This window comes from Pagrus pagrus, assembly GCF_965226575.1.
Source record: "Pagrus pagrus genome assembly, chromosome: 8".
Taxonomy (NCBI): domain Eukaryota; kingdom Metazoa; phylum Chordata; class Actinopteri; order Spariformes; family Sparidae; genus Pagrus; species Pagrus pagrus.
The window spans coordinates 33,046,793-33,060,232 of NC_140192.1; the positions used below are offsets into that span (position 1 = coordinate 33,046,793).

At 42.4% G+C, this 13,440-nt stretch overlaps 1 protein-coding gene and 1 long non-coding RNA gene across 2 annotated transcripts in view; both read right to left on the reverse strand.

Annotated features, from left to right (window-relative positions):
* LOC311261561 (ubiquitin-conjugating enzyme E2 L3) overlaps positions 1-13,440 on the reverse strand; it is a 46,521-nt gene that overhangs the window by 25,935 nt on the left and 7,146 nt on the right. The gene's annotated exons all lie outside the window — the stretch shown is intronic.
* LOC311260851 lies at positions 10,183-10,986 on the reverse strand. The gene is made up of 3 exons (XR_014623060.1): positions 10,883-10,986; positions 10,610-10,772; positions 10,183-10,486 (listed from the first exon to the last, which is right to left on the reverse strand). It is a non-coding gene; the product is annotated as an uncharacterized lncRNA (long non-coding RNA).

The window sequence follows — 13,440 nt, forward strand, 5'->3', positions numbered from 1 at the left end:
GGCGCTTGTACGTGGAGACCCTTCAGCATAAAAGCAGGAGCGAAGAGAGAACTTGTTTAGTTCGCTTACGTGATCGAACTAACTCTTAATTAGTGTTGCTGTCTTGTAGAACCCAATAAACTCCTTTTTACCAGACTCTGCACCTCTCCAGCGCTCTTCTTTGAGCCCATTTCTTGATTCCTGCCTACAGTGAAGACTATTTGGTGAGGTGTTGGACCAAGTACCAGGACCCATCTGGCCCATTTCCTGGTACCCTGGGATTCAACATAATTTGTGAGCCAGCCAGGAGATTGAAAAGGGCCCAACACCAGGGTGGACCTCACTGCACCTCAGACCATCAGTGGCCACCAAACCAAAGGTAAGAAGAGCACTTATTTCTTCTAATGCTGAATGCGTTTCAGTGCAGTGTCAGGACTCCGCCCAGGTTGAAGGTAACTAAAACAAATTGCTAAAGCTAACTAAAGGTTAACAAATTGCTGGAGCTGCTCAAAGAGATACAATTGCCAAACACTGAACTGCAACTTAAACCACTGGTGATACAGACTCTACATTTTTATGTAATATTTTTTACCATGTTGCAGAAAGATTGGATGAGTGTTGAATGTGGTTATAACAATTTGGATTGTTGGATGTCATTGTGCTCTGGGTGGAATAATTTGGTATTTAGCAAAGCGCAGCCAAACACAAGGCTGTATAAGATGGTAGCATGAATAATTTGGGAAAACGATTGTTGAGAATCCGTGATAAAGAGTGTAAACAAGTTTAAAGTAAAGTTGTTAGATTAAGGATTGTTTGATTAATGACTATTGTTGAGTTGATGGTTGTAGTAGAAAGTGGATGATTGCCTTGTGTAAGGTTTACTGAAGATTAAAAGGTCTCTCACCTTTACCATCTGGGGTAATCTAATGAAGTCAGTTTATTAGATTAGCATAAGAGTTGAAGGATCAATTGTGTTTAGACATGGGATTTTTGACAACCAAGAAAAAAGACCAGGAAATTTAAGTGCTTGGTGTGCCAAGACTGAATTCCAGTCCTGTTTTCTTGATAATAAGGAGGTCCACATAAGGGAATTTTGTGTTTTTCAGACTTTGGTTTTGAGATAGTCCTTGTTTTATTTTGCTCAACGTTGAGGAAGTGTATCTAGAAGAGGTGGGTGAAGAAACTGCTCTATAAGGACGCACAGCTGATCAATTTAAAGCTTTGGCAAATCACCAAGTTTATTAATTTGGAGCGAGTAAAAGAGGAATTTCCAGAGATACCATGGGAGCGAGTGCTACGCTGGTTTTGGAGACCCGAGGCATTTGATTTGGTGTTGGAGCGACTGTGCAGAAAATCCCAAAGCAGCGGCCACAATTCACCTTGATCAATTTGTACAATTAAGAGGAATAAACGGGGAGGTTGCGACTCCACAATAGCGTCTCTGTCATTCCCAGGAAAGTTGAGGGGGAAGCAGGTAAATTCGGCTGCATTACCAAGGTCCCAGAGGACGATCAGCCAGAAATCCATAGAGCACTAGCTAGCAGTGCTACCCAAGGCTACATGGGGGCTGGACAAGGAAAAGAAGACAGGAGGGAGACAGCACCAGTGGAGTTAATACTGCAACAACACCCTGGTTGCAAGAAGCAAATCCAAAATTGCATGAAAAAGTGGCATAAAAGAACAACAGGAAAATTCCTTTAGCCTGAAGGGGGCACCTTCCATATGGCGTGCTGTGACGAAGTGGAGACTGAAATCAGGCACATGGATGTCAGAGATACTAAAGCAAGCAACAAGAAGAAGAACAAACACGCAAAAGGGGAGGAGAGTGCTGGGGCTGTGATCAGCCCAACCATCGACAAAAGGGAGTGCCCAACCAATCCTTGGATGGGCCCTGCTGCAAACTTGCAATTGGGCTGCCCAGAGGAGCTGGTCACCAGTCATTTCAACACGGTCACCAGTCAGCACAACCAGTGACGAACCTATCATACCACCTGTTAAAAGAAGAACAACACCCTTTCATGGTGGATACGGGTGCAACGAACACCAGCCAATCAGAGGCAGAGTAGGAATAAGAGGGTGATTATCACTTAACGCTGGACAGCTTACCGTAAGCAAATTTTCAAAGTTATTAGCTAGTTAGCTATGTGGCAGTATTTGGAAGGAGTCAAGAGACCTTTGAAATGAAAACTATGTGACGAAAAAGAGGACGGAGACACACATTCAAGGAGAAAGTTTTGTGAAACGTGGAGGTTTGGAGATTGAGGGGTTCCCAGAGACTGGTTACAGTATGATGCTGAGGCTCTGGTGATGAGCTGTTTGGTGTGTCACCAGTATGCCAAAGAAAAAAAACGACACAACTTGTTTGTTATCAGAAACAGAACGATGAAGCTGGAGAACATCCGCGATCATGAGCATAGCAAATGTCACCATTCCTGTATGTCTGTGTCTTGGGCTCAAGCTGAGCCTCTCCTCTCGACACCCACCGTGACGGCGCTTGTGTTAATGTCGGAGCAGACCAGCGCAAAGAAGAAGATACTGTTTCGTAATGTACATGCCATTGGAAAGAGGGCAAAACCGCTCTCTGACTTTGAGTGGATGTGCGAGTAAGTGAAAACTTTGCTTCTCTGAAATTAGTGTCACTGTCATATGTAACCTGTTAGGAAGCACATGTTTAATGTATGTTTGTTTTAAAATGAAAATGCAATCCCACAATAGCGTTCAAAATTTCCACTTAAGTATCATTTGTATCATAATGAAAGTGAAAATTCAATAATCAATGACCACCTTTTACAATTATTTTACTGAGAACATTCACTGATTTTCTGCCGTGTATAAAGTAATGTTACATACAGAAAATTAGAGAAGTAACAGCAATATTGAATAACATGATTTTAAGTTAATTTTTAATGAAATAACTTTGTTTTTTTACTTCTGCAGTTTGGATGAAAAGAAAGGACTCACTGTGGGCTCAACATAAGGCTGGGCGATATGGCAAAAAAATTGAATCTCCGATTTTTTCACACCAAACTTGATTTACGATTTTAAGCGATTTTTTTTTTTTTTTATCCTTCTCATGAACAAATTTCAAATCACAAAGAAATTATTAGAAGCATTGCATTTATTTTAATGCTATGATTCCAAACAAATTTGCCCTGCCGTTGTGAAGAGTGCAGCTTCAAACTCACTTGAAAAAATAAATGAAAGTGCATCCTTTTGAAAAGAATGTGTCCCTTTTTGATAAAATGCTTTTGTAAACATAAATTTAACATGTCAGATTGCTATTATAAAAACAGATCAGTTTCCATATTGGTATGGATAATGTGTTAACATAACTTTTATTGAATACTTTATTTTACAAAAGGTACCTTTTGTTTCCAAATATTATTTTATATCCCTGAAGATATGTAAACTAAATGAAACATCTGCATGCTGCACAGTAAACATGACATGTTGGTAGATGTACCGGACATGAGGTGTATGCTTGTTGTCTTTATAACATTTTTGGTCAGGAAGACGAGCCTGTCTGCTTCCTCTGGCTCAAGGCATCATGACCCGTTGTGGCTTCGTAGCACAAACCTGGGGTCGAACATTTTCAGCATGTGGATGAACCTCCGGCTTTTCCACTGTATATACGGGCAGCATGTCTTTAACGATATGCAACGTGACTGCATCCGTAACAGCTGTCCACCGGGACCCTTTCTTCTCATACGGGACACAATGATTACATGATTCCGCTAATGTTAGCTGCTTCATAGCGGGTGTTTGTTGGCTGTTGCGGTCTGTTCATCTCGTAGTGAACAACAAGTGTTCCACTGTGATACATGCGTCTGTTTGAGATGCTGAAATAAATGTCGGTCCGCTGTCTTTAGTCACAACAGCCTTTGAACAAACTTTGCAGCGGACCGTGGTTTGTTCGAGGTCCGACGCTACACAACCAAGCCACTAACGAGACGGTGCCATTTTAGGGACGAGCTCGCTGCATGTTTTTGTTTTGTTTCTCAGTGGAAAGTCAATGCGGGGGGTGGAGCCACTATGAACTACGGGAGCCCATGAGGAGCGGCGGCGGAGCAAGTTAAATAAAAACTCGATTTTCATTTTTTAAAATCGTCCTAAACCAAAAACTCGAATTAATCGATTTTGCTGATTTATCGCCCAGGCCTAGCTCAACATATAGAAATGAAAAGCAGGCCAAAGAGTTCATGCACCACATTGCAGAGGTGGAGAGGAACAACATCAGAGAATATCTGAAAAACACCAAATTTCTTTCCATCATGTCAGATGGCTCCACAGACAGTTCTGTGAAAGAGGAGGAATTAGTTTATGTCAGATTCTGCCACAAGGGCACAATTGCTTCGAAGTTTGTTGGCATCAAGTCGGTGGAGAAGGCAGATGCAGCGCATATAAGCAAAGCCATCAGTGCCATCATGAAGGGAGTATGTGATGAGTGGGAAAGCAAGTTGGTCGCTGTAGCAACAGATAGAGCTGCTGTGATGACTGGAGCCAAGAATGGTGTGGTCAGCCGGCTTTAGGGGGACAGGGACTACATCATCAACATCCATTGTATGGCACACCACCTTGAATTGACCTCTTCTGATGCCATTCGGTCTAATGTGATGTTCCAAAAAGTAGAAGACCTCCTCAGTGGGCTCTACATAGTGCTGGGCGATATATTTTTGTTATGATATGAATTTTTAATGTACCCCCATACCGGTGTATTTGATTACACAACGTCCGGAACGCTACGCTGCGCCGCGCGACACTGTTTCAGAGCGGACCCTTTTCAATGTTGCGCTTGTAAACACGCATGGTGCGACTGCGTGGTGAGGGTTAACAGTAGTGCTCTGGTGTTACCTTACGGTGAAGATGGATAGGATAGACATTAGCCCCATTCATACTGCCGTTTGTATGCGGGGATCCTGCGCCAATTCTCCGCATCCTCCTTTGTGTGAAAGTCTCAGATGCGGCGAGGGGTGAAATTTCGCTGCGCCTCTGATTCGCCTCCGGAGGTAGTATCAGAGGCGCAGTATTGGCGAACCGAACAAGTGTTCACTGTCTGATAACTAAACAGGTCCTTCACTCAACAAAATATAGATAAATGTCCCACAAAGCAACGTTACATGACCAAACAACAGTAACGTAGAAACTGGTCCTGTCTTTGGCAACTTATATGAGGAAAACAGCATCCATATGATTATAAACAGTCAGCAGGTACATGTTTTAACAGGAGGACACCGGGGAAACACCTTGAAAAAACACATACATCATCATCATGGCATGTACCGTCACACCTCCTTTGGAGCCGCGGCCTCTTCACTAAGTCACACTTGTTTTAGATTTCCTTTTTAGATTTACTTGAATACTGTGTAGTGTACCTGGGCTTGAACTTAAAGCAAAAGTATAATTATTGCAAGTTGCACTACTTTTTGTATTGGTTTTATAAAAGATGTTTGTGAAATTTGCACAGTAAAAGTTCTGTATTTTGACTGCAGTTGTCTTTGCATACTGATTCCTCACTTCATTAGAATCATGAGTGGCTCTTCTTTGTAAACAGCATCATTTTCTGGGGCCATGCAAACCTGCATTACTAGTAGTGTGGAATTATTCCACAATATTCACTCATCATGACAGTAAAATAGACCATCCTTAGTCAGTCTACTGCAGTAATTCCTCTCTCAACCAGTAGAAAATGCTGTGAACACCTGATTATACATGAAAAAAAAAATACTGTGATATACAGTGAAACCGTTAGAATTTTGAAAAATACCGTGATATACATTTTTGGTCATACCGCCCAGCACTAGCTCTACACCTTCTACCACACCAGTCCACTGAACAGGGCAAACCTGGTAAACAGCTTCCAGGCTCTTGGCACACACCACTGGTACCCACCAGAATCGGTGGTACCAGATGGGTAGGACACCTATTGCGTGCCCTGGACCACTTCCTGCATGGTTACCAGGGGCTTGTCCAGCATCTGGAACAGGTAGTGACTCTAGATTTGTATGCTAAGTACTCCAAAAAGTATCATCAATATGTAATGTCCTGTAAATAACAACATACACAGTTACAATTAATAACATCATGTTTCAATATTTTATGCACTGATTAACTACTATAGGTTTTTTGGGCAGCAATTAATCTATTTATATGTCTTTGTTCTTTATGTATTTCAGATTCAATCTCCTGATGCCCAAAATGTCCGAGGTGTTCAGCAGGCCAAGGCCACGAAATACTACAGTGTTGCCAGGGAGGCTGCTGTTGTCCACTTCTGCGACTTCCTGCATGACACACTTACACACCTGAGCAGCCTGTCTGCTGGTCTGCAGAGGTCCACAATGACCATAGCGGAGGCCCACAGATCCTTGTCCTCAACACAGGCAGTACTTAAGTACAAAACCAGGTATGTTTATTTAGACTGCAATAAAAAATACTTACCTTAAAGGAATAGTTCACTCTAAAACAAAATTCAGTCATTATCGACTCACCCACATGCTGATGAGAAGTCCGGTGTAGTTTTTTATTCCTCAAAGTGCAGCTGGAGACCCGCGGTGCTACCCTCCGGCAGGAGTAATCCATATAACGAGCATAAGTGGCGACCCAGGGGAAAAGGTCCATAAAACTACACAAACACTTTGTAATATTCCTCCATACTGCTCGTCCGCTGCAATCCAAGTGTCCTGAAGTGGCGACATCCAGAGACTCGAAACGACGTCATTTAGTACATTTTTACAGCCTAAACAGTCATTATGCTATGTTTACATAGAGGCACGCTCCGCGTTCACGCGAGTCTCCCTTTCAGCCGATTGCACTATGGAAGCCGCGCCGGACAAGATGTACGAGACTCTCAATAGATACACACCGGTATTTACATCCAGCTGTCAGTGTCAAAGTTTCAAATCACTAGGGCAGGCAGATCCCTCTTGTGTTTGTGTGTCACTCAGTCGCTCAAAGCAGGAAGTAAATGCTGGTGTGTATCCATCGCGAGTCTCGTTCATCTTGTCCGGCGCGGCTTCCGTAGTGCAATCGGCTGCAAGGGAGACTCGCGTGAACGTGGAGCGTGCCTCCGTGTAAACATAGCATAGTGACTTTTTCGGCTAGAAAAATGTACTAAATGACGTCGTTTCAAGTAAACTGGATGTCGCCACTTCAGGACACTTGGATTGCAGCGGACGAGCAGTACGGAGGAATATTACAACATTTTTGTGTAGTTTTATGGACCTTTTCCTCTGGGTCGCCACTTATGCTTTTTATATGGATTACTCCTGCCGGAGGGTACCCCCGCGGGTCTCCAGCTGCACTTTGAGGAATAAAAAACTACACCGGACTTCTCATCAGCATGTGGGTGAGTCGATAATGACTGAATTTTATTTTAGAGTGAACTCTTCCTTTAAGAGAATGAAGAGAAATGACTGTTAACATAGAGAGAGAGAGAGAGCTTTTTGTAAAGATAAATTCTGAAAGAATGATAAAAATGATCATTTTATTATCAGACAAGGGCCCATGATGAAAGCCACAATTGCCAACAGCTATCAGGGAATTTCACTGAACATTGGTGACAGCAAGATCCTCGTCAGCTCAAAGGAGAAAATTTGCTTGCCAGGCTAGTCGAGAGTATGTCAGACAGGTTTCCAGGATGCCAGTGTAGGGATCCTGTGTGCCACTAAGCTGGTCAGCTTCACTAACTGGCCAGAGTCAGAAGATGCAGAGGCAGGTTAGTTTCAGGTTCATGATCATATTTTTGTAGTTTGAGAATTAAAACAGCATTAGGCTTTTTCTAATGTAATGTGTACAATTATTCTAATCTAGATTTTGGTGAACGTGAACTGGAACTCCTGGTGGACCACTTCAAGCCTGTCCTTGAGACCGCTGAAATCGATGTTGAAAGGTTCCCTGACCAGTGGACTGTCCTGAAGGCACTGATGCACGAAGAGCCCCAGTCCCTGCAGAAGATGTCGTGGTTCAGTGTTAACAGGAGCCATAAGCATTCCTGCCCTGATTTTCTGTTTTAATACCATGAAACAGGTGAAAACTGATTGGCGGTCCAACCTACACTCAGATACACTGTCAGATCTCCTTATGGTCCAGCTGTCCTCTCCAGAGATCAGTGAGTATGATCCCACAAAAGCCGTGGTGTTGTGGCACCAGGACTCTGTCAGGTCAGGAGACCAGACTTCATGGACTGTGCAAAGAAGAGGGTGATGACTGTGGTTGAAAGTGAGGAGTCTGATGAGGAGGATGTATATTAAATAATTAAGCATCCAATGTTTTGTTTAGGGCTTAGGGCTTAACGTTCTCAGGAGCCATGCCTAATTTCAGACATTGAACAATTGATATAGATTTTCTTGCTTTAACTCCTGTCGATAGCAAATACATTCATCAATATATTAAAAATAATTACACTTCAACCTTGCTCTGGCCTCTTCTTTAAGTTTGTATCAACATAATACTTTATCTCAATGAAATGTATGGAAATTAATGTATATATATATAACACAAAAAGGCAATTTATTATTTTGGCCGGTAAAAAATATGCTTGGCCGGTGGATTTTTTCATCTACCAGTCCACTTGGCTGGTGAGTCAAAAAGTTAAAAGTTAATTTCGGACCCTGGTGCCATGTATTCATGCATTGGGAAAGAAGGCTCCAGACTCCCCCTCTCAAATTCATCTAAAAAGACGATAGGCTTCTCTGGGAAATCACAAGTAATACCGCTCACGCAGCCCTTCCCAATGCCGATCGCTGGAAAGACCATACTCGCACCTTTACTCTACTCAGTCAGCATACTGGTCAACCTACTGTGAAGAGACATATCGTGTTCGCTAAAAGCCAAGATTATATGCACACAGGAGGGTCTCTACCTAGACTTTGCTGAGGATCCACCAACAGGGATGATGTTGGCAATGAAACAACAAGAAACCACTGACCAGGTACAGTTGTTGGCCTATTGGTGCTGATTGATGCATGGAGGTATCCTAGGGCCCTATGATTTCCGCGATCATGGAAGAACAAATCACGGAATTGGCCGATTAAAACGGAATCTATTTTTTAACGCGGAATATCGCGGAATTTGACATAATTTCACTGAAATGCTGTTTTCATGTGGAAGAGGAACGTATGTCTGGGGAAAACTGCACGGAGTGAAGCAAATCTGGGTGGCACAACAAGCCACCTCCACAGACTGAGCCCCTCCACCTTCAAAACAATGTAAGCATGGCTAAGCGGCTGCCCATGGCTCTGTCTTCGTCGGTGAAAAAAACGGAGAAACTCGACATTAATCCCTCAGTACAGAGCCGAGCAGTTCCTGAACGACTTGTATGTGAACTGTTGTTTTGCAAATTCTGCCAACACTCAGTTGACTGGAAGCGTAAAAATACGTGCAATAACCACGTACTGTCCAAAAGCCATGTGAGAAACAGGGAAAAGTACAATAATAACGCTAGCAAGGCCACGTCCCTACAGATGTGTATTACTGCTGCTACATTCAAGTCATCGGACTCCAGAAAAGAGTTTGTTAAAGATTTTGTGGCTATGTGTGCTGAGGCTGACATCCCCTTGGAAAAGATGACAAACCTACATCCGTTTCTAAAGAAGCACTGCAAACAGGGAGGAACCCTACCTGAAAATGTTAGCAGTCTTCGCCAAATTCACCTCCCCCGAGTGTTTGAGCAACATATCTCCTCTGTGCTACAAAAGATCTGTGGGACAAAGTACTCCGTTGTTGTGGATGAGACCACTGATGCAAGAGACTGCAGCGTCCTAAACATCGTCATTGGTAAGTTAATGTGAATTTAACAGCCTGTACAATGGTCAACACTCATATATCAATTTGTTAAGTGAATTGTGTGCATGCATTGACCCAACATCGCCCCTCAGGTGAAATAATATCTGATGCAACTTCTTGTCATTTTTTTGTTCAGTCATTGATAATTTTCACCTTTTATTGCTACATATAACAATGTAATAGGATAACTGAATATAGGTGATTAAAAATAAATGTTGATGATGATTAATAGCTGATGCATCAGAAACAGAAAACAACTGATCCCACGGGGGAAGCTGGCTGACATGCACATTCAATAAGATTTAAAAGGATTACTTTCTGGACATGTAAATCAAGATATCAAATTGTAATAGAAGTGGAAATATTGTCCATTTCCTTTCCCTATTTTTTTTTCTTTTCTTTTTTAACTTATCTATTTTTTAATTTACATGTTCAAAATAAAATAATCAAATCAAAATCATGTCAGTACAGCCACACAATATATATATTTTTATTATTATTATTTTTAATCTACATCAATAAATGAAAGGGAGATTTAAAACTACATGTGCTGATGTTTTTTTCTTCTTTTATCACAGGAGTTGAAAACCAATACTTTCTTGTGGATGTTGTCTTTATGGATAGATGCAACTACTCAACAGTTTCCCAAGCCATACTAACCTCCCTCCATAGCAACAGTCTGGATCTGAGGATGCCTGGGCAGTGGTCACAGATAATGCCGCACTGTCTGAAAGCATACAGGGAGGTCCTGAAAGGAGTGATGCTAAACAGTGTCCATGTTACCTGCCTCTGCCATATCATCAATCTGGGGGGTGAGACCATTACAAATACTTCTCTGATGCTACCTCACTTGAGTCATGGATGAGATCAGTCTTCTTCAAGAAGCCTTCCAGAAAGCGAAGATGGGTGGCCTTCCTCATCAATAAGGAGTGTGTGCAGGCCAAAGTTCCTCCTGAGGCAGTGTGTGGAATAGCTGGCTTGAGGCCATCAAGTATCATGCAGCGCATGTTCACCTGTATAGACAGTTTTTGTTGGCAGTGGAGTCAACAGGCATGGCAGTCAGGAACATCCTCAGCCAATTGGAAACAGAGGAGAAGGTGCAGACCCTCACTCTCAAGCTAACCTTCAACGCAGAAGCCTGCTCCAAAGTGATGACATCCCTGACCATCCTGGAAGGAACCCACAGACCCACAGCAGTGTCTACAATGTCATGGAGGATCTTGGCTCCTACCTAGTTAATGGAACAGCAAAAACATGCGGTTATGGGCCCGAGACAGATGAGCTACTGAGGCAAATGGGGGTTTGAGAGAAGAGGAACGTGCTGGACAATCTCCATGATGCCTTTCATTTGGCTTTCACAAAGTTCTCGAAGCACTGGGACACACATCCAGCCAGAGATGTGTACAGGCTGACCAGGATCTTTGATCACAGACAGGCTCCAGCAATGGAAAAGCAGATCGAAGCCTACTCAACACTGAAGCCCATGGCTAACCCATCAGCAGAGCTCAGTGAGCAGTGGATGGCCTATCAACAATGTGATTCCAGGGACCCCCTGCCAACTGATATGAGGCTTGCAAACTACTGGAGAGGCCTGAGTGCAAGATTCCCAAGAGTTGCAGAGATGGCTGTGCACTTGTATAAGTTACTTGTGAAGAAGTTTAAAATGTTTGGTTGTTATTTTATGACAAGTCAACTAAAGTTTCATTACTTGCTGCTTGTTTTTGATGGACTGCATGGTATGGTATAGAGGAAATGTGTTGTTTGTCTGTCACCTCAATTTCATTACTTGCTGCTTGTTTTTGATGCACTTAAATGTACTGTACGGTACAGTATTGAGGAAATGTGTTGTTTGTCACCTCAATAAATTTAATTAGGGCCCGAGCAGGAAACCTGCGAGGTCCCTATTGTTTTTCCAATGATTATTATTTTTCTTTGTCGGAAATTATCGCATTTTTCACTACCTGAACATATACGAAAACGCGATTTTATTTGGCAAACATATTAGGCTTGGCGAAAAATTTGATAATCTATGGTCGTCGTGAACTTCCACCACTAGGTGGCGCTATAATCAAGCAAAGTGCGTTTTGGCTCATAACTCCCACATACGTTGTCGCACATTCAAAAACCTTATATCCACGCGTTCAGTGAATTGTGCTTAATCTCTTAATATAGGCCTAGCCCATTTCTGGTTGCCTAATTTTTTCGTAAATTCGCAAAATGTCGCAAACCTACTTTTGCTAACTCCCCCCAGACAATTTCGCCGATTTGCACCAAACTTTGCACACAGCATCTGTGGACCGTCCTGACCCACAGTTGTGCTAAGCATGTTGATATTCCAAAGATTACTCAAGTTATTAAATCAGAACTTCCTGTACATTTGGTTCCAAACAGGAAGTGTTGCATATCTCCACATTGGTGTGTCCGAATGAAATGAAACTCAGGATCCTACCTCCATATGAGCCCCTAAGGCTCTGTCTAAAATTTTGGCTGATGACCACTAGGTGGCGCTCTTTAAATTAAAGTAATTTATATCTCCACATCGGTTGGTCATATGAACACAACATTTGGTACATTCATTGCCAATGCCCTCCTGAGGATAGCTGATGAAGGTCTTACTGATTCGCCACTACGTGGCAGTCCAATTTTATTTTTGCCACTGTGCCCACACCATAACACTTATGGATATGACATTGATAGGGGTGGTATAGACTGGCCCCTGTAACCCACACGCCAAAAATGACCAGCAGGTGGCGCTAAATGGCTCCATAGCGCCCCCTGGAATATTTCAAACTTTAAGCCCCGCCTCCTACATGCACATACATGAACAAAATTCGGTAAGCTTATGTATCATGACCAGACGCACAAAAAACCCTCTTGGACCCATAACCTCAGTCCAACGGGAAGTCTGCCATTTTGGTTCAAAGTTGAGATTTCGCCGCCATTTTCTCCCATTTCTATGCCTCGTACATTATTTAAATTGGCCTACAGGTTAAATGCCACAGACTTCACATTCGCTCAGTAGCATCCTCATACCTTGATGATGAAAAGTTGTGCTCAGCTTTTGCCTACGTCATTCCTGGTGGGCGTGGTGATACGGTTTATTTCAATGACCCCCTTATGGCTTTTCCCATTCTATACGGACCCAAGTTCTATGGCTTGTAGTTTCACTATCTTTGCCTACAGATTTAAAACCACAGACTTCACATTCACTCAGTAGCATCCTCACACCTTCAACAGCCTGTGTTGTATCTGGTGGGCGTGGCCGTGCGGTCAATTTCGATCCTTCGCCATCAAGCAGGAAGTCCTCATAACTAGGGCTGTAGCTATCGATTCTTTTTGGAATCGATTAATCTAGCACTTTATCGATCGATTAATCGTATATATATATTTTTGCATTTTTAAACAACCAAAACAAATAATGCATGACGAAAATTATGTGGCTGTAAAATGATCAACCATTTGGCTTTTACTTTCTTAAAAAAACAGAGGTATTTCTTACAACTCCAACATTTGGCTCCAAAACTTTATTGCAATTTACCCATTTAGTGCAAGTGCAAACAATTAAATAACAATACAGTTTCAACTTACTGTAAAACATATATAACATGTAACACTATGAATCAATACAAACTTAAATAGTAACGGCCATTTTGCCTTAGTGTTGTCTTATACAACATTACA